Below are 22,994 nucleotides of genomic sequence, written 5' to 3' on the forward strand. Positions count from 1 at the left end.
CTCTTTCTGCATTTACATCTTTATATGGCTTTTGGAAAGAGAGTGCGTACATATATCTGCATGAACCCCTGCATGAAAGCTCCCTACAATACTGACTTCCCTGGCCTTATGAGTTTCATGCCCTGTGGTTTTCTTATTTGAGATTGTTTTATTCATTCACCATTATGTCGGAGTGCATACTGTGCACCACATGAGTGGATGTGTCATGTTGTCCTACATCTCAAGATGTGGCCTGGAAGAGTGTTGGACCTACAATAGCTCAGCCCCTCTCAGGCCTACTGCAGTTGAGGTTGCATTTTAAACAAGATTCCCAGGTGTTTTTTATGAGTGCGAACGTCTGAGAGACACTGCCTTATAGCTAGGACAGCCATACACCTGGCTTACCTATTTCTGGGCCTCCCATTGGCTCTACACTTGTCATTCTGGGTCCCCTGGAGAGCAGGTGGAGACAGAGGGAGCTATTGTTCTAACACATACAAAAAAAAAATCTTTGCATCAATGACTTAGAGTCAGGCTCTTTTCTCCTCTCAGAGAGAGATGTGTCCTTAGCTTTGTTTTGGCTCAGGACCAGGGAGGTGCTGGGGCTTGCAAAGAGGCTGCCTGTTTATTTTTAAAGCAGTAGGAGGGTGCCCCACACCCACCCTGGTGGGCAGATGCAGAGTATTCTCTCCTTTCAGAGAGGCTAACCTGGCAACACCTGCAGGGGACCAGATGTTGTTCTTTTGTGTGTGTGTCCCTATGAATGCCTCATAGCTGCTGTAAAGTCACAAACTAGTGGATCAACACATTAGAAATTCATTCTCTCAAAGCCCTAGAGTCAGTCAAGGCATTGGGGAATTTCTTTCTATGCCTGAGCTGAGCTTGGTGGCACAGGCCTATAATCCCAGTACTCTGGGAGGCTGAGGTGGGAGGATAGCAAATTCAACCTAGCCTGGGCAATTTAGCAGCTTAGTAAGACTGTCTTAAAATAAAAAATAAAAAATGGGCTGGGGATGTAGCTCAGTGCAAAGGCCCTGGGTTCAATAATCCCCAATAATCAAAAACAAACACCAAACAAATGAAAATGTCTGAATGTATCCACTCTTCAGTTTAGAAAGTGTGTGTAATACAATATACTTTCTTCTGGGCTGGGGATTTAGCTCAGTGGCACCACTCCTGCCAAGGGCAAGGTCCTGAGTTCAATCCCCGGTACCAATATATATATATATATATATATATATATATATATATATATATATATATAAATATATATAATATGTCATATAATATACAAATAAATAATTTGTATGAATTAATTATATAAATAAATAATTATAAATAATATATATAATATACAAAGTGTGTGTGTATATATATATATATATATATATATATATATATATATATATACACACACATATACTTTCTTCTGAAGCCTGGGGTAAACTAGAAAACAGTCTTCCAAAAGATGCACATTTCTTAATTGCTGGAGCCTGTGAGTGTCACCCTATGTTATGGTTTAGATATAAAATGTCCCCCAAAAGTTTCATGTGTTTGGATGGTGACTAGATCATGAGGGTGCTGTACTCATCAGTGGGTTCACTGATGAATTCACCAGGTTTTGTGCTCTTAGGAGGTGAGCCTCGTTTGGAGATGGGTCTTCGGGAGGTGACCTGGAAGGATGTATTCTTATCCCCCAATTCCTCACTTTTCTCTCTGCTTTCTGGCTGCTGCTCTGCTCTTTCTGTCACTTGCTGAGCTCCTATTTTGTGCTATATTTCAGACTCCCAGAGGTATGCCATGTCATCCTCATATCCCAAAGGTGGAAAGATGCAAATTGGACTGCTTAGTGACTTGCCCTGTATACCTTGCAAGTGGTTGGGGTGGCCAAGTTGGCCTTAATTTGGGGCTGCATCTGTTAGGCAGGGAGTTTTGCTTGGTCAGATAGGAAGAGGACAGGTAGCATGGGACAAATGGAAGGTGGAAGCAGAGAAGCCAGACTGGCAGCTGGAGGGCTGGGGCTCCTGACCCTACTTGAGAGGGGGCCGGTTCAGCTCTTGAGCCAGTCTTTTCCCTTCCTGTGTGGCTGTTGTCACTGCTGAACTGAAGGGTTTGTTCTGGACACTCATCTTAAGGCACATTTGATTGTAAAGCACATTTAGCCAGCATCAGCATTTAGGACCTGCATGTATCCTGGACAGGATGTGCCCTGCTTTCCAGAGGTGATCATTCTCATCAGAATAGCAATCCCCACTATCTTTTGGGTCTACAGGGAGGATCAATGAGTTTTGACAACTTTATCTTTTAGCCCTGCTTGCCTCTTTTAGAATGTATGGACTTCAGGGGGTGCTCTGCTTGCGTTGTCCCTAGCTGATGCTGTTTCCCTGAGGGCAGGGATTGGGCCAGATTAAATTGGGGAGGCTGCTAAGGGCACATTTCAGGGGCTGTTTTGGGTGTGTCCATGAGGCAGATGCATGGATACTGCTCAGTAAATGCAATTCTCATTCAATATTCCAGGTTTGCCAGACAGATGGGGATCCATGCCAAATTATGTGGTTTAATTTAAAACAAAGTCAGAGTGCAACCTAGTCCTTAGGGCTGTATGGGGTTAGAGGGTGTGCATCGAACTGAGAGTCTAGGTTTGGCACGTTTATCGGGCTGGGTGAACTCTGGCTGGGAGCTGGGAGTGTTCTGTTGTGAGAAGGCTGAGGACTTGGAGGTTGCAGATTCCCCTCCACAACCCCTTCTGCAGGGCCAGCAAGGGGAGGAAGCCACCAGGTCTCATTCCTCTTTGCCCCTTGACTCTCCTGGATTTGCAGTCTGTTCTCTAAGCTCCCAACTGGGTGATGGCAGCTTGGAAGGCTGATGCACCAAGCAGCCAGGGGCCAGGGTGCACCCCTCAGCTGGTGGCCTCTTTCCTTTTTCCCCAGCATGGCTCTTGAAGCACAGGGGCCCAATTTGTAGCCTGGATGGTGAGAATGGCAGGTGTGTGCATTGCCCTGTCCCCCTCCCCTTTGAGCTGCCAAGCTCCATGGTGCTGTCTCTTTGGAAGCCTGGCAGACACTCAGCTCCTCCTCCGAGGATGGTGTGGGTTATAAATTGTATAACCTTGGAAAAGGGTTCACTTGATCACTGTGTTTTACACTTTTCTCTGCAGAACGTTGGTGACTTAATTAACCTACTTGTAGATGTAGCAGCTGAAAGATACATTTCCCGGTGCATCTCCATCTCTTTTTCAGCTATCATATACTTAAATTGCAAATTCTCATGAACTATAACCCAGTGTCTTATGGCTCTTGATTCTACATTTCCCTGTAGATCTTCTATCTTCCAACATGTCAAAGTTAGAGTGTGTGGCTGTTAAGAAAAGGTATAGCTATATTAAGCCACACAAAAGACCTCCATTGAAATAATGTGAAGAATATGCCTTAATACTCCTAATAACCGACATATTTGAGTGTGGATTCAAAGCCTATTGTTCACCCAGTGCCATTATGCCCAGGTATTGGAGGACATGCACACACAGCTTAAACTTGGAGTCTTGGACCTGGCGTCCTCACTGGGGCTCATTCTCATGCAGTATAAAACTGCTTCATGTATTTCCTATTTGCTTTATTTTATCAAATTTTTGCTTCCCTCCCTATGTACTCACCCTTTGCCTTCATCTCCCAGAGACCCTCTACCAATAGCTTTAGAAAAGGATTTGTATAATTCAAGGTGCTTTTTAAAAAATCGCAAAGAATTTAGAACAGAATATCACTGAATTATGATCAAAACCAGTAATGGCTGATTTATATATGATTATTTTCCCTTAAGACAACTCAGAAGGCGTTTGTAAATTCTTCCTCCCTTTCCTCCACCCCACCCCAAATTGGTTCTTTTGAGCTCAAAAACTTGTATCATAAGCACATTTTTATGGCTAAAATTTGGGGCTTACAAAGGGAAAATGACAAGCCTATAATTGGCATACTTGGTATGAAAGTTTGCTTGCATACAAGAGATTCATGTTTGCAATTTTATTTTAGGAAAACATCCTAAGCATCCGGAGAAACCACAGGAGGGCAAGGGGTGTGGGAACTCTTTTCAGAACCACCTGGCTTCAGATTCACCCATAAAAGTGGAACCACATGGAGCTTCATTCTAGTTCCCTTGGACCCATGGACATTTTCACCCAACTGGAGATGAAATTCAAAGTGCAAAATTTTGGTAGCTGACACTTTCTGAGTATATTCACCATTCTATTATACTTATCTTTGTCTCTATTTTGAGTTGCTAATTATGCTCATGGCATGCTTGGTTTTTATTTATTCATGAATGCTAGATGTTTTGGGGGCTCAGCCACAGCCTGGAACATCTCACAGACACGAAGAAGCAGCAGTAATATATGGCGTCATGATCTGTTTTTTTGTCTGTAGTGTTCTCATTCATTCATAGCTCTCTCTCTCCCCGCTTCCTCCCTCCCTTCCTCCCTCTCTCCTTGTCTCCCTCCTCCTAACTTACCTGAGTATTCCTATATTGAACCTTTTCTCTGCTACTTGAGGATAGGTACAAACATTATTTACTTTGATTGTAGACAAATTTTCTTCTAGCTTCAAATCTTAAATGGAATATTTATACAACACAAAAGATATAAAGTGAAAAGTAAAAGCTTCTTTTCTATCCACATATGTATGTCTATTGGTGCTTTCCTACCAGTCATTCTGTTTGTCTGTCGGCTTCTTTTTGTCTTTCTGAGCCAGAAAACTCTTAGTTACATACTGGTTTGCAAATTCTTCTGCTCTTTACTTGGATACTGTTCCGTGCAAATGCAGTTTTTTCTAGCAGCTGCGAAGTATGCACTTTTGAATGCTGCGTGACTGTCTCTTTTCTAGGCCCTTCCTGATGGCCACTTAGGTTGTTTCTACTCTTTGACCTCCATAACACTGCTGCCCCAAGTGTGCATGTTCATCACCTGCATGTGCTGTGAGACTATTTTTGTAGGACATGTCTATTGCTATGGATCAAAGGCATGCATGAAGCAGAGCTATGTTCAGTGTTTAAGCTGTGAGTGGGTTATCTGTCATGAGAATTAGGGGAGACACAGTAGTTGAGTGAAGCCTGGGCCACTGTAGCTCCCAGGGACAATACAATTCTTCTGCCCAGCCTGCCCCATCACCTTGCACTCAGACTTTTCAGGGGAGGACCTGATGGGGGTGGCTAGTCCCACCCAACTTGGAGCCTTTAGGTGGCCAGGGTCTCTACCCAGGTCCTTTTTAGCTCATCTGTCACTCTAATTCCCTGTTTATCCATGGCTGCCCTTTCAACAGCCACATTTGCCTCAATAAATTTTGACTTGAATGGCAGGGTCAGAAGGCAGACACCTATAGGAAGAAAAATATGCCCCTCAGGAAACAAAAGCAGGAGGAGATGGTGTATGGCATGAGTGATACTGTCAGAGCAAATACAAGATGCTGGGCTCTCTCCCTTTTCTGTTTCTCTCCCTATTTCTGTCAAAATATTGTCAGATATCCAAGGCCAGGGAACATTCAGTACCATTCAGTTTACAAACTTTTATTGGATAGCCCATTGGTGCCAAGTCTGTGGTGGAATCTGGATGCACAGGTTACTAAAGCAAGGCCTTGGCTCTCAGGGTTCACAGACAAGTGGGGTAGCAGTCACACTATGAGTCAATGTAGACCCTGCAGAGAGTGAGGGCCAGGCCTTCACACAGGAACTTTGAGAGCATAGGAGAGCATCATCACTCTGGCTGGAGGGGGCCCTTGCTTCCTGTGTTGGATCCTAAAGGTTCAGTAGGAGGGTAAAGTTGAGATAACAAACCTCTTGCAACTCTGAAGGGCAGGATGGTCTTTAAGCATCCATCTGGTTCTAGGAATTTATGGTACTAGCAAATAGCACTTGACAAGAAATTTGCAAACTAGATGGTGCTGGGGCTCAATAAAAGTGAGTACACACTCAGCCCAGGCCTTATGTTGTACACTGTTGCTGGGCAAAGGCAGCAAGCATCTGGTAGGGGACTGGGGCAAGAAAAGCTGTGGGAGTGTTGAGACCCTGCCCTAGGGATGCCCACAGTGCTTGGAGCCCTTTGCAATGTGATGCATTGCTCGGGAGCCTGTGCAGGGATGGGACAGTGATGTAGCTCCTGCCTTTCAGAGTGGAAAGTGGAGTTTTAGCTTAATAGGCAGAATTAACTTTCTCTATTTCCTTTTTTAAAGATTCATTGTAATCAAGCACACATACATTTGGCTCTTCTCCTTAAAAAGTCATTATATTTCAATTTTTTTTTGCTTTCGTACTGTCATTTCAAAGAATCAAACAATTTTTAATCATCAGTGTTAGGAGCTTAGGATAATATTAGTTGAATTTTTCACATTCGGAGGCAAGTTTCAACCTTTAATATCCACCAAACTTCAATTAATTTATTTCCTCTTTAAGGGCCTAAAGGCAATCTGAATCATTTTTACTGTCATGTAACATCCCCAAACAATATTTTATGAGGCTGACTTTAGTTAGTGGTTAATAGATTCAGGCTTAGTTAAGGCTTGCACACAGGCATCTTCTTGTTCTGGAAATGTCTGTTTATTATCAGTGTAATGTGGATGAAACTACTTATTCACTCTTCAGAAACCCTTTATGACTCCTAATTAAAGTCTTTGTCTGAACACAAAATAATTAATACATGAAATGAAGCCACGGGAAAGAAGCAACTGTGAAATAGTCACTTGGTTGTGTGTTGAGCAGTATTTAATCATTAAAGTAACACCGTGTTTGCACTTTTGGAAAGAAAACAAGGCACAGACTTCATGTTTATTTAACACTTTGTCTTCTTGGAGGTATGAAATAAGTCCTATGGAGTGCTGCAACAGTAAATCATATGTTCTGAAAATTACTGGGTCTTAAACAGTAGTGTCATTTTAAAACTAAATAGTTTGGTGGTGCTCCAGTGTATAAAACTGACCTCTTAGAACAACATCTACTGTTTACACTGAAAGACAAGTAAAGGAAATAAAAACAAGACGTAAAATAGAGTGCTGCCAGGATGCCATTTATTCCAGTTTGGTTTAAGCTGGAAATCTGATGCTACTGAGGGGCATGAGACTGTTTAGTGACACCAAAGAAGGCCCTTGCTGGTACCCCATGGTGTGCCCCGTCTCTTCTGCCCTGTGAAAGCTTTGCTAAAAGGGCTGAGAAGTAGCTGGTCCCTCCAAAGGTGCAAATATGTCCATATTAAATGAGACCTCATTAGTGGGCGGATGAGGGTAGAGCAAAATTTCACAGCAGGCTCTTTTTGCAAGCATCATAAATAAAGGAGACTCGCTGGCCTGAGGGATTAGTCCTGGGATAAGGAATTTTCACCTCTGGGCCACTGCTTCAAACTGGACCTTGACAGAGACATTGAGCTCTTGGTGGAGGGCGCGGGGGGGGCGGGGTGTCATGAGTGTGAAATTAGGAGGTGCTTGCTCTTGGCGGCTGCTCACAGATCTGTTTTTGCATCTTGCAGGAGCAAGGCAAAGCCCTCGAAGAGGGGGACAGGAACGGAGGTCAAGGGGGGTGGTGGAGGCTCTGTCCCATGGCTCCTCACTTGGTTCAGGCTTTGGACTAAAGAGACTGAAGTGGAAGAACAGGAAATAGTGAAGGAAGGAGGCCAGGGAGTCTGAACTCCTATGGTTTTCTTTGCCTTTTATGAAACATCTCTGTTTCACTTTGCTCCAGCAGGACACCCTGGAGATCTGGGCTTTCCTCCTGTGCATCCTTGGCTGCTGGTGCATTTTGGGCAAGTACAGCCAGTACCTGGGGTTTTACAGTGATTCGTGGTGCCTTGATAAAGCCAAGGGCAAATCCCATTGGCCTTCTTCTTCCCATCCCCTTCCCACACTGCATATATATTTTAGAAAAGTTGGAACACGCGGAAAAGCAAAAATTGTAAAATAAGAAGAATCACCCATAGTCCCTTCCCAGTGAGAACCACTGGGTGGATCTTCAGATGTGCTGTCTGCTCTTGTCTGTCTTCTGAGCCACTGTGGTCACACAGCACATGGTACTTTCTGTTTCTCTGGTGGGATTTTACAATATTTTATTGAGGACATATATCATCATTATTTAACCAATCCTTTACTCTTGCTTGGATTGTTTCCAACTTTGCGTGTCCTATAGTTGCAAGCCATTTTTGACCCATCAAGAAAGCCTCTTCATTCCCTGGCTTCTCATCTGCTGCTTGCAGAGCTCTCTGATTACCCTCATGGCTCTTGCCTGCTGTGGACTCATGTACCCTCTACCCAACCTCCTGTGTGTTCCCTGGGTGGGGCACAGGCTGTCTCAACTCCCCTTAGCCTCTGCAATGGGCAATTCTTACCACTAACAGGCTGGGCATGTGGAGGGTAGGAGAGAGAGACACCAGCCATCTTGGAGGTGGATCACATTCTCCAGAGGTAGAAGAATAGTGGGAATTTTGTTTGTGGTCCCAATTGGTGGTCTCTAAAGTGCAGCAAGTGTGATGCTATTGGTGAAAAGGGAGGTGTTGCTTGGTGTAAGATTGAGGGAGAAAGATTTGTGGACTAGGAGGTGGTTTAGCTGAGCCTTTATTTTTCAACCAGCATATACAGGTAGCATGGGAGTGGGAAGGTGGGTCTGGACTGAGGGTCCTCCCAGGAAAGGCTCAAAAACTGGCAGGTGCAGGTGCATGTGGCATGTTTGCTGGCAGCAGCACAAAGTGGTGCCACGTCCTACTTGTGGAAGTTCTTAATTGCTAAGGTGAGCAGGTGAGATTGCTGCAGGTGACTATGCTTGGAGCACATGGGGACTTGGTCAAAAGACCCAGAAATATCTGGACTTGCAAGGATATATTTTGTTTCATTTTCCCATGTCTCCTAAATATGAAGTTTTATGAGTTTTTTTTGGGGGTCATTGTAATCTTTGGGTGGTTGCCTCACATTCACCACTGGTGGGGGCAGCATCTGTCATGGAGGTCCTGATCCTGGTGAGGCCATTTAGAAGGGATGCCCGGAGGTGCATGGATATGGGCCTGTGCCTTTTGCCAGCTGCCTCCCTATAAAGAGATGGAGGCACCTTCATTCATAAAGACAAAGCTTGACTTAGCTAAGCACCTCTTTTTCGAGAGATTTCTAAGGGGCCAACTCTCAGTGTGGCCTGTTTTTTTCTAGGTCCCCAATCTTGTAAGGACAACAGGAACTTTAAGGGCTGAAGTTCTGATACAGATGTTCAGGAAGCCCGAAGGGGCCTCTTTCGGTATTTATTAAAACTCTGATGAGCAGACCAGTGTATGTCTAATTATTAATCTTTGGGAAACCTGACCCTTCAAATAACTGAGTAATAATTGCATTGTGGACCATCAAAAACCCTGCGTTATTAATGAGTACTTAAGGTCAATATTCTTTTGCTTCACTTTATTGTCTATGATATTTATCACTTGTAATATGACTTCCTGGTTAATTATACAGAATCATACAGCATTCACTTTTGATTAATGTGGAAAGCTCATACAGACTTTGTTAAAAAAACATTTATTATGTGTGATGTATTATAATAAGCCTTTTTCCCTGAGCTTTGTCCTATGTACATATGTTTTCAATATTTAGAAAATTTTCCTGTGCAGAGGAACTTCCTAATACATGAAATTGAGAAAATTTAATAAATCATGTTAACCACCTGCACGATGTGTGTTTTTTATTGTGATACGATCTTCTGGTGGGAAGGTTGGGGTCATAACTTATGCAAGATGATAAACGCATTTTAAGTTGAAGGAACTGCTGTGAAATCGTATTCCAGGCATCTCTTTATTGCACAGGGGACGGCGAGGGGTATTGGAAGGAGTATGTTCTCCTCGTCACAAGACTTGGGCTGTAATTAGCTGTGTGACCTTGGGCAACTTACTCTGCATCTCGTCATCTCATAAATTAATCTGTATTCATTGATTAATACCTCCCCAGCCTCCCTTACAGAGTGAGTTTGAGGATCAAAGACGCCAGTGCCTGTGAGAGGGCTTTGTGCAGGTTGTCACGTTCATTTTGGGTGGAATTCCCTCCAATTCCTCTTGTAGCTCAGGCATTATCACTTGTCATTTGTGGGCAGATGTTGTTTTCAGTTGAGAAAGCCAGTTTGGTAATGAACTTTCTGTGGCATAAATAAGCCAGAGAGCTACTCCCTTCCAGGAAAGAAGAGGAAGTCAAGTTGTTGCATGAAATAGGCTGAGTTGTGATCCCTCCCCAAACTAGTATGTCAAAGTCCTCACCCCCAGCACCACAGAATACAGTTGTATTTGAAAGTAGGACCATTAAATAAGTAGTTAAGGGAAAATGAGATTGTATGGATGAGCCCCAGTTCAGCCTGAATGGTGTATTATAAGAGAAGAATAGGACACAGACACACAGAGGGGAGATGTGTTAGTTACTTTTCTCTCGTTGCTGAGACAAAATGCCCAACACCCAAAGTTAAAGAGGAAGAGGTTTATTTGGCTTACAGTTCATAGAGGTCTCAGTCCATAGTTGGCTGGCTCCAAGACAAGGATGACAAACAGGCCTTGAAGAGGAGAACCAACATGGCGTGCACAAGGTAGCAAAGGCAACAAGGGAGCTTCATTTTATGGCAGTGAAAGACAGCAAAAGCAACAAGAGGGAGCTTAACAGCATATTTCTGCCCCTTTTATCTCATTCAGACTACCAGGATTAGGGTGGTGCCAAACTAATCACTCACACTTAGTGGTTTAGTAATCACATGCCCTTAATCCCAGCACCACACATTCCACATTCAACTACCTGTGAAAAAGAAAATCCCACCTCATCTGCATGGGGCTTTGGGGGAGGGGCATCTAAACACAAACCATAACAGAAGACCATGTGAGGACATAGAAGATGACACCTGCAAGCCAAGGAGATGTCAACCATGGATTTGGACATGCAGCCTCCAGAACTGTGACACAATAAGTCACCGATGTTTAAGCCATCAAGTCGCTGGTGTTTGCTAGTCCTGGCTGACTAATACAGTGCATGCTAGCGGCAATGGTCTAAGGACTTCCATGCCAGACACCCACTGTGAAGCCTTCATGTGCATAGCCTTGTTTGGCTTCCTTGCCACAGTCCAGGGTATGGTCGATAGGGAGCTGAGAGGAGCCAGGCCCATTTGGGAAAGGGTACAGGAGACGGTTCACAGGGTTCTCCTGAGTATCTGGTGTGTGTAGGATGAGGTGAGGGGAAAAGGGTGAGACCACTTTCCAGGATCCCACTCCCCACAAAGGGCTGCCATCCCCTGATACATACCTGAAGGAAACTTCAACCTATGTTGACATCCTGCTGAGGATGGGGTGGCCCTGCACAGCATTTGGGGTCCTGGCTTGGGGCTGCCCCCTGAGAGTGAATCTGGGGCTCAGTGTCAGGGCTCACTCTAGATGTTTCACTCATGATTTGCTGCTCTGGGGGAATAGAGGATTTGTAAGTATGGAGGACTGAGTATGCTCATCCCTGCAAAGTGTCCACAGTGGTATCAGGTCCAGATACTCCAGCCAAGGGGTTTGCTTGAATCTTGGTAGGCAGTAACAGCAAAAGGCTGTCAAAATTCAGACCTGATCTGCAAGAGCAGGGCTGATAATGAAACAATGGCAAATGTGGTCAGTGGGCACATTTCAGGCAAATGGTCCCTCCATACATCTCTGGAGTGCTGTTTCTTGCATTGCTAATGACAGATGTAAATGGTTCATGTTGCTCATATTTGAAAAGGTAATGCTACTTTATACACTCATGTTCCAGAGGAAGGCATAAATGAACATAAAAAGACACAATTTTTAAGACTTCTGGGATAAAGGGAACAATCCAGAGTATCAAGCCCAAACATCTCTTTTACACAGGGAAAGGAAGACCCTAAGAGGTGACCTACTCTCAGTGATCTGCAAAAAGGTACCCATTGCAAGGACTTGGGGAGAGCCCATTAACCACAAGGAGAAGCAGCCAATGTGAATTTGGGTGCCATTAGATAGGGAGGCATGGGTTTAGAGTGTCGGGACCCATGGAGTTTGTGGCTTTGTCACCGAGTCTGAGATGGAGCAAGCTACAGGATTAGAAGAAAAACTGTGTTTAATTAGAAGGACTCACTGGATTTATGGAAAGCAGTGGATATCTTGAGCAATGGAGAATGGTCAGTGTGATGTGCTCTGATGGAGGAGCAAAGTGTGTGCAGGCTGAGCATTCCTGGATATGCATTTCCCAGTGCTTGGCATAGAGGACCCGAGGGACTCTTTCAGAAAGAGGAGTCTTTATTTTTTTGAATGCCAACTTTTCTTGGGCAAGGAGGAAGTATGACACTGGATTCCCAAGTGGAGGGAGCCCCCCAGTGCCCCTGCAGCCCAGCTCAGCCTGTCTGCCATCCTCCTCCTTTCCCCTGGGCTTGGGTCCAGTTTTCTTATAAATGATGCTCAACTTCTTTTTTTCAGGTGGCTCAGCCTCCAGTTCTGTGGCCCAAAGGCCAATGACTAATTTCCTGAGCCACCTCAGCTCTGAAATATTCTGTTATTTAAAACAATTTTTGACAAATCATCTGTCAACAATAGATGAAGTTAACATTTCTTTTGATCAATAAAATAAATATTGAGGTTATGAGCTAAATACTGGCTATATTTCTAAGGACTGTTACAGACTTTGGTGTTCATTCTATTCCAGCCCATCTGCTTTAATAAATATTAGCAGAGCTGTTATAATTTTCATTCATTATATATGATGGGTTTGTACAAATTTTCTCCATGTGTGAAACCTATTTAATGCTAACATTCTCAAATTGCAGTTGGTTATAAATAATGCACCTAGAAATATAAAATAGTCCAAATTATTTCTTTGTATTGCACCTGTCAGGCCAACAGTTCCATTTTTAGTATTTGTACATAGTTGTGCATAATTTGGACCCAGATTACTTCTATCCAAGGGAAAGGACTCTTTGTCCACTTTATGTAAATTAAAAACCTTTAGCCAATTTTGGCGAAAAATAAATAGTAGAACGAGCTTGCAGACAACATGTATTTTGTATGTACATTAATGGGCACTTCTATTTTTTCCTGGAGGCCAGAAACCACTTTGAAATTCATGTTTCATAAATTCCCTGGCTTTCTGAGTAATTTAACTGTCTATAGGGCTGTTGATCCTCTGAGTGTATCATTGAACCTCAGGGACTTGCACACCATTTCTGCATATCCAAGTTCAAATATATGCTCAAGATTGGTTTAAATTTTAAGTTGTTGATCTTATTTCTGATAGATTTGTTAGCTTATCCTCCATTTCATTTCTAAAACCGGCTCCTAATCCTCAAATACTCTCTTCTTAAACACCATCTTTGCTAAATTCCTTGATTGTGTTAGTAAAATGTATATTGAACAGTCATTCTGCAAGCATGTTGTAACATGAATATTACTAGTACTATCTCTCAAAGACCGAAAGTTTGATAACCTGGCTGTCAGTTATCACCTGCCTTCTAATTTACTCTTGCTTTTAGATAGATCATCAGCTGTCAAGTCTGTTACAGGATTTCTTTAAAATTTTCACAAGGTTTAGTGGATTTTTACTAATTTTAATTCTATCAATTATGAAATACAACTACAGTCCTAGTCTACTAAAAGCATTTTGGTTATGCTATTCTTGGAAGTCTTGACATTTTATTGATACGACAAATGATATGTTTCAAAGTAAAAGTTAACTCATTGTTACCAATAAAAGTATGTGTTTGACTTTTCATTTTCAGGCCATCTTAAAAGGAAATTTCTAGCATGAATAAAAAAGTAAGTTAATTCTATAAACATTGGATTTAAAGAATTTGTCATTTTCATAACCTGCTCTCTCACAGGCATGTCAAGATTTCCAAAGCATTTAGTGTATATATACTTTCTAAAGAGATGACCTTCTCCATCATCTTGAGCTATGATTTGCATTTGGGGATGAGGACACTGGCTTGGGTGGTTAGCGGCCTGTGGGCTTAAGGAAGAGGAGGCTCTTGTGATTGTTGAGAGATGTTTGTTTTCCCACGTACTGGATTATTTCTGTTTGAAAGGAGCTTTTTCAATGAAATGTGTTCTAGTTCAGACCACAAAGCCATGTGCTTCTCCTCTTTCCTTCTTCTCTGATCCACTGGAGTTTCTGAGGGCCACTCACATGCACCACTCTTGGCTCTGCTCTGGGCCTTCTCAGCTCATTGCTTCTCATAAGGCAGCTAAGAATTGTGAGACCTTCCTTTTTATTTTTTTTCTTCTCCATAAGGAAAATGAGTGTAAAAGAAAAAAAAAAATCCTTGTGTGGTCTGCTCAGCAAGACTTAGGTACTTCCTCTCTTTAGTTTTCGGTCCAACTGGACCTGCAGTGCCAGAATTTAAATTCACAGTCTCTGGGGCGACATTTTAATAGAGTTTTTGCTGGTGTTAAAGCTTAACTCTGGTGTTATATTCATACTCTACCATGGAGGTTTAACCACCCAATTTTATTAGCAGCAAAATAAAAGTATCAGGAAAATGAAATCTCAGTGTTTGTGTCATGGGAGGGAGCAGTCTTGCCCCCTTTTCCCAATGGTAATTTATATCTTCTTGGATCATGGTGCACATAAACTTGGAGAGCAGTAAAAAAAAAAAGCCATTTGAGAACATTTCTGACTTAAATGAATTATATGTAGGAAAAGAATACCCAGGCCATATTATCTTTGCCTTTTAAGGAAATAAAGCTTTGATAGCAGGGGTATTTGATACCATTATGCGCCCTGGACAAAGATTACTTTATAGGCTAAATTAATAGATTTGGAATATGGAAATGAAAGTAATGAGTCTGTCTTATTTAAAGATTTCTTTTTAAGTTATTTCTATTCTAAGCTTTTTGGGCCTTCAGAAGAGTTTGGGCCCTGTACTCTATCATGCTTTCCAAGTGACCTTTTGCTACAATGGACACTGCACTTTATAGACTGTGGATCTACTAAGCCTAAAGAACAATACACTGCTACTATCTGCTGTCTGGACCACTTACATTTTCATTGCATTCAAGATGTGGAAAGGAAATAATTAAATTGCACTTGTGGCTCTCAAGAGGAGTTAAGTATGATCAGTTCCATGGTTGAAGACTGGTCAGGGCATAATTTCTCATTTTAAGCAGAGAGCCCTGGACTTAGACTCAAAGCTCTGGTCCTGGCTCTGTCACTAAGTTTCCTAAATCATTTCAAGTTTGGTGTCAGTTTCTTTTGTCCATGATGTGGGGATAATGATGTTCATACCCTAGTTCTACAGGGAGAAACCACTGAGATAATGGGAGAGGATGTGCTTGAAAAAAGATGAAATGTCCTACAGAGCCTGGCCTCCCAGAAGGGCATGTCATTGGGTATTTTCCAGCTGTTTCCAGGGCTTTCTGCTCCAGAGTTGCGAGAAAGATTGGAAGAAGTGACATTCATCTTCACTATGAATGCCTGATAGCATAGCAGACACCTAGTTAAACTTGTCTTCCAGATAAACAATGAATACTTTTTAGTGCAAGTGTATCATACTTATCACTTGGGTTACACTTATACTACAAATTATTTGCTGTTTACCTGAAATCCATATTTAACTGGGCATCCTGTATTTTTATGATTAGCTTTAGTAACCCTGGCTTTCTTGCTTTTTGCTCCAGCAAGGATCCTCATCTTTGCTTTGGTGTTCTTACAGGATTATTGCATAGGACGAGGTGGCACCTGGAATTAGAAGACAGATGTGCAGCCATGGACAATGATCTACATGAGCATGTGATATTTTCCTTGGTGCCCAGGCAAGTTACCTACAGCTGCTAAGCCTCAAGTTTCATCTCTCTAAATGGACATCAGAGCTTACTGTATAAAGCTGTTATGAGCGTACAAGGAGCTGATGTAAATCTGGGGAGGCTTGGAAGCGCTGGGCCTGGTAGTATTTTTGTGTACCTCACTCAGGGAAGCACAGTAACATAAGCAACCCCTGTGTTATGAAGAGTGGGTTAGGTGCAGCAATGTAATAGTAAGATCCTGACTCTTTCCCAACTAAAAATATCGACGGTCTTAGTTCCCCCATTTTAATGCTTCTAATGTCTTTCATTTCTTCACATACATTTACCACTAAATATTTTTCATGGGATTTTCCTGTTGCTTGCAGGCACCAGGATTTTGGTTTCACATTCAGAATAGTCACTAAAGTATCTGGGCTTTTAGGTCTCTAAAAAGAGCACAGAGTTTGTGACCCAGGCACCTAAAAAGGCACGTCTGAACTCTCTGCCCCCAGCTGTCTCATTGACATTGAAGCATGTCATAGTTACTTCTGTAATATGGTGGCAAGAAACTTGGGGCTGGGGAGAAGCTCTGGCTGGGCTTGCAGTTGGTAGAGGTTGATCCTTCCAGCAGCCAGGAAAGGAAGATGGCGGCTAGTGGGGGAAGCAGCTGGTGGGGGCAGCAGCTAGAGGCCATGAGTTCTTCCTACCTGTGGATTCTGTCCTCTGGCCTCTCCCACTACACTGCAGATCCCCACAGTCTTTTCCTGGCTTCTTGTAGAGGCAGAGGTAACTTTCATAGTTTCCTTTTTGCATCTCCAAGAAACTTGTGTTTTTTTACCCCCTGCCATTTTGGGTTACTTTCCTTTCATTTTGTGGGAGGGAAAAGCTCATTCTGTTTTTTCCCAACCAATCTTCCTCGTTGAGCTGTAAGTCATTCCCACCCATCCCACCAGGTCCATTGGACTGGCACTTGTTGACTTCCTTATTGGCTCTTCCTCTCAGCTATGGTTGGCCTTCTGCTGCTTGGAGCTTCCTTCTGCTCTGCTGAAGCTATTTGTAAGGTTTCCCCCTGGGTCCTCTGGAGCATCTGCTACCTCCTTTCACCTTCTCCACCCCCTTTTTACTCTCTTTGTTTTCCATTGTTACAGTAGGCTTTCCTTGATAGCATACAATTTTTCTTTCTTTGCTTAATTTTGCTTTATACTCACCAAGGGTGAAGTTTTACTGTCCCCTACCTCCAATGATTGATGGAAAAGAATATCATACCAACTGATTGAGATAAAAAATTAGTGCTTCACAGTAGAGAAGCCAAATTAGCCATCAGAAGTAGGTGTGGAGAGTATATTAAGAGTTTTTTGATTAATCTTCTCCATGCAAGGCTTTGTGACACCAAGTTTTATGTGCTGTGATGTAGGAGAAGGAGGAAGTAGGAAGGATTATTGCAGGCTTTACTTTTACCTTTCATTGCTTAATTGGCATACTCTTTTGTAAAATGTAATAAGGGTACTACAGAGTGTGTGTGTGTGTGTGTGTGTGTGTGTGTGCGCGCATCTGTATCTGAGCATGTATTTGTGTGTTGTCTAGAATGCGGGCTCAGAATTTCAGAAGCTAAGCCAAAAAGACTCAAGGATAGAATTTTAGTCAAAATGCCTACAGTTATGGAAACAAAATAGCAGAAGGAGCCCTTCTAACCCAGATAGGTGTCACTCAGCACCTAAAAGCAACAGCTAATCAATTCTTTTATCACTTGTGCAGAAGGAGAAAATCCTAATTTAACAAAGCGTTGATAGCAAATGATTAGTAAGAAGAAACACTTTTGACAATGATTCATTTCTTCTTATTTTAAAAATCACAGTCTTTTTCAAACCTATTGTCAGCTTCGTATTTCCTTATTGCATCACTTAGGAACTTGTTTTATTACAATCTTCAATCTAACTTAAATCATTATAGCAGCAACTCTTGCCTTCTGAAAGCACTGTTACAAAATGTGGCAGTCTCAATTAAGCATGTTTAAGATCTCCTTGGCTGTACTCTTGAATTCCTACTTTAAGGAGCCTGTGAGTTGAATAATTTTGCCGATGAAAAGCAATTTTACGTATGTGAGTTGGAATAAACAAACAGGTGTATTGAATTCATAGTTCCACTTGATAGAGGGGCAGTGTTACTGTGTAAACATTACACTTTTATCTCAAAGAAGGTGCAGAAACTCTGTTTTTCAGTTAGTGGAGGTACATCTTAAATGTCTCATATTTTTTCTTACCAAGGTTAATTTTACAGGTGCCTTGTAAGAAATACAATTGCAAACTATAATTGATAGCAAGTGCATAGTACTTCTTTGCTTCTGGTTGTGGCTGCTTTTGTTGGTTATTAAGAAGTTGGATTTTTCTTTGTCATTTTTCCTTTGTGATGAAAGCTGTGGCAAATATACACACATTGCATTTTCACTCATCTATTTATCAAGTTTGAGTTGGGATGAATCATCTAGAAGCAGATTAAACAAGTTGCTCACCTCTTCATTTTGTAATTGATCTGCTTTTCCTTTCTTCTTTCAAGTTAAAAAAGCCCAAGGTACAAAGGATAGGCCATCCTCTCCTTTCCAGTCCCTATGCCCCTCACCCCGTTATGCAAGAAGGGGTTCAGAGAGCAGCACCATTTGCCACAAGATGGAGCTCTGTAGATGATGTTCTGTGGGTCTGGCTGAGTAAGAACATTATTCTCTGGGACAGCTGGGGTGCATGAAGTGTCCCATTATTTTTCAAGTTTTCCTTATCTATGGTCTCTGTCAGGGTTCCTGGATGTACCAGTTAACATTATTCCCATACACAAATGCATGCAAAATGTCCTACATAAAACCAATGCCCTAAAAACACCATGGGAGTGACTGCTTTTGGTGGTTTCATATGCATTTTCACCTGGAAACTTGCTTGCTGCCTCTGGGAGGTTTAATCAGGGGTAAGCAGGATCCTGGATTTTTCTAAAGGCTAATGTATTTTTTGCTTTTCGTTAAATACTTCAAGAAGAATGTTCCTTGGAACTCATTTTGCTAAGAATAAAGTTTTGAGCTTTGGAGTCAAAATAGGAGATGTGAAGTTTCTTTTCTTGAGCCTGAGTTCTGCTTGGGCTTGGTGAGTTGAATGTCGGTTGCTCTACACCCTAATGCTCTCTGTCCTTCCATATCATCTGCTGTCCACACAACATGCGTGCAGTAGCATGCTCTGGGCCCCACACCAGAGGGCAAGGAGGAGTGTCAGCCAGCTGTGTGCTGATCCAGGCATGAGCTGCTTGGTGGCATGCAGGGCCTAGTGATGCCAACCTCATGTTGGAAGAGAGCAGCTTCACACCCACCAACCACAGAAATAAATTCCTTAACAAGACTAGGAGGCAGCAGGTGCCTGGTGCTGTCCCAGACCAGGCCTCGCAAGTAGAGAAGCTTCACTTCTCATCCCTCTTTATGAGGGCAAGAGTGGGGGAAGCCTTCCACAGTGCATTGCTGCTATCCCTCAGGGGTGAATTTTTAGCTGCAGAATTTATGAGTTGCACATTTATTTGATTTGGCTTTTGGTTAATTTTTTTTCTCCTCTTGTCAACCTGACAATATGAGGGCAGACGAATGTAGTCCCTGTAGAAGAGGCAGTAAACGGTACTCTTGGAGACTGCTTTATAGAGGCCTTCCAGGCTGCCCTCCTGCTCCCCTCCCACTCTTCTTCTCTCCTCTTCCCTTCCTTCCTCCCTGATCTTCTCTGTTGCCTGTTCAGCAAGGCTTATGGAACCAGAACCCTCCACTCTAAATAAATAAATCCTGAAATAAATATGGATACGAGTCTCCTTAACATTACCTGTCAAATCCCTAAGCACAGAACCCCCAAATGGCCCCCTGAGTCTCCCAGTAATTTCTGGGAAGCACATAAAAAAGACGATCAGTGGGTATACTTGTGGAAATCATTAACGAGATGGGGGAAGATATGCTTATAAGTCAATAATTCTTTTTGACATGACCTTAGCACTGGTTGTGTGATGACTCTCTTTAATGGAGGAAAAGACATATGGCCGAGTTTTATGACAGATGTCAGGAATCCTGGAAGGTGGCACAAGGAAGATCTTAGTTATTTTTTTCCTCTTAACTGACATGGATGTATGGGACATTTTGTCAACCTAATGACCGTGTCCTTTGGTTCTGATCATGCTATGGCAGGAGAATATAGTGACCCACTTTCAAAGGGTGGTAAATATCATTGAGGGCAAAATTTATGTTAGAAAAGGTCCAATAAACAGTTACTCAACATGAATTCTTAGAATCATATAGTGTGGATTTATTCTGCATTGCTCATGCAGTGTGCTGATCTGAGAGACTGAAAGTCAGTAAGGGTAGATTCACATTTAACTCTATTCAAATTTCTATAGCTCATATGTTGTTTACTCTGGAGATGGTGGAGTTAGTGGCTTACTTCCAAAGAGTTTTTTCTGCTGTTTTTTATTTTGTTGACCTCAATACAGCCTATCAAAAATGTAGTCATTGGAATTGAGAGAAAACAAATTGCCAAAGGGTTATGTGATAGGTTGGCTTGTGATGAGGCTCTTCATTACCTTTTGAAGGAGTACTGACAAGCAATATGGGGTAGAATTGCATTTGCAAGGGAGGTGATTACAGGCTGTGAGTGGGCAGTTTTAGAGACTGTGATTTGGAGAACACAATGCAGAGGCCTAACTATGCCATTTGACTTGGGAGGAAGGAAGATCTGGGGTCCAGTGCAGCATTCAGCAACCATTTATTAGCCTTGCAAAGGGCCTGCAGGTACTTGTATTACACTAGAAAAGAGCAGTTGTAAATCAGGCCATCAGTACATAGGGAATGCTCTGTGGCGGTACACTGTGTGTGTGTGTGTGTGTGTGTGTGTGTGTGTGTGGTGTGAGTAGGAGCTACAGTTTTCTGCCCTTGCCTTGACTTAGAAGTCCAAAGGAATCTTAGCAACACCAAGTCTTGTTTCTTCCTTCCTTCTCTCCTTTCTCCTCTCTACATTGAAGCAGTAACAGCGGCTTTCCTCCTGTCAAGAGCTGCAATTGTCAAAGTAATTGTGGCCAATATTTTGTCAAGAGCAGTGTTTGAGTTACTTTTGACCGTTTGGCTGATTGATGCCTTCACTGACTTTTGGAGACGAGGCTTAAAGTAACTGTGTCGAGCACCTCTATTGGAGTTTGTCTTCTTTTCTGCCTCACAAACTCCATTCTCCAGATTCTCGGTCTGCTTTCTTTCTTTCCAAATATGGATGTTCCTCTTGGCTACTTACCTCAAACTTGTCCCTCTTGGTAGCTTCATGCTTGGTCTGCTCTGCACCTTCACTGAGTACCTTTCCCTTTCTTCTCTCATTGTTTCGATTCTTGCTATCCCCTGATTTCAGCTACACTGGGAAGAATGAAAAATGGACTTGGGTTTTGGACCTCTAAATGAGAGCCCTGGAGAATTGGCAGCACAAAGAATTTTATGCTTGTGAGAGGTTGACCAGATGCCACTCACCGTGGCTGGAACCAGCAGCTCTGTGCCACAGTTGGTTGAGTCAAGCCAGACGTTGCTGTCTTATTTTGCAGAGGAGCTTGATAGGATAGAAAAATTTTAAGTTGAGTTTGAACCTCTTCTAAATTTTTTCATAATTTTTTTGAATTTTCATAATTGCCCTCATGTTGGGGCACAGTGATAATATTCCTTACCAATTAGCATTATGGGTCTATTAGTGTCTTACACAGGGGCTTCTGCTTTGATAGTAAGTGTTAGCTGGGCTGTTTAGAATGAACAGTCTCAGAGGAAATGGTACATATTTATGTGTAATTGGAACAAATTGACTATAAGTCATAGAGAAGTCAAAATTAGAAAATGCGAATTAAAATTTTATTTTGTAATTTTTTAGGGTTCCCATTTCTAGAAAGTTTGTATTTCACTTTTTACTTGGTAATTTTAGTGCAATTCATTTTTCCCCCAGAAGAGCAACTCCTGTTTCCTTTAAGTGAATTAATTACTTAATGGATTTTTTTCTGAAAATCTTCTTCTAAGAAATAGCAATAGATTTATGCCAAATTGACACAATTTCCCTCTTATTATTAGAAACAATTTCTGGCCCCTGCTGTATGGGGCCATTTTCCCCAGCTCCCAGGCTGATGTTGCACATTTAGCATCCTATACATTCAGCAACCTATACATTTGTAGTGCAGAGTAGCTTAAGTAAGCTGCTTTATTCACTGCTTAATTATGTTATTTTACTGTTCCTGAAAACCTGACACCAGGCAAATTTACATTAGTGTGCTTCTAATTAGCCAATAATCCTTGAGGATTTGAATGATACATACCCAAAGTAATTTCCTTCTTCACTAAATTTGAATTTTCTTGCATCAGGTTAAGAAGATGGGCCAATGACAGTAGGCATCCTGGTGATGACAGCCCTCAACAGGTCTGTCTCCTGAGTCACACTGTGTTAAAAGCCACATAATGATTTCAGCAACATCATAAAGCACATCATAGGAAATCAATCAATAAACCGTGTTGTTAGCTAAGATGAGTTTAGTTGTTCATCAGATGGGAAAAACCCTTTTAGATGTTTATTCTACTTTTTAAATTAAATCAGCTGTGGATTTCTTTGCCTGTAATCTATACTCTGCCATATCTGCCTTACACTTTTGGTTGGAAACATGTCCACGGCATCCAGTGTAGTCCCACAAGTAGCCAGTTGGCTCCTTGAATTGTTGTATTCTCTGAAGAGCCTGTCTCTGAATCCTTTTGGCTCTCTGGCCATGTGATGATTGTCTCCCACATATTGTGGCAGCTTCCTCTTCACTTATTGTTTGCAGTTGTTACCAAGCCACCAATTGCTGTTCCCTACTTCTTCCTTCTAATAGGACAGTGTTTTGTCCTGTTCTCCTTTGGCCCTTTTCTTTGGAGAAGGTGAGGCACATTTTGTGATCCAACAGTAGGTCAGGCATGGTCTAAGACAATGCTTTTTAAAACTATTTGACTCATCATATAGACAATAACATATTCATTCTATATCAGAGTCAGCACACACAAAAGTTGATAGGTGTGTGTCTATTCATATTTATATTTACATCTGTACTCAAATTTCAATTAAAAAATTCTACGCAATGGATTTCATTAATTTCAATTTGCAGCATAGGGACTAAGTCAATCATTGTTTCATTCTCCTGGCTAGTGATTGGTTTAGGCCAAAATTCATGATACTTTCTCTTCCTTGCTGAATGTCCCACTACCTGCCTGGGACTCTTGCAACTGAGACAAGCC

This window comes from Heterocephalus glaber, unplaced genomic scaffold, assembly GCF_053883595.1.
Source record: "Heterocephalus glaber isolate CG9 unplaced genomic scaffold, H.glaber_assembly_v1.0 deba00001497, whole genome shotgun sequence".
NCBI classification, from domain to species: domain Eukaryota; kingdom Metazoa; phylum Chordata; class Mammalia; order Rodentia; family Bathyergidae; genus Heterocephalus; species Heterocephalus glaber.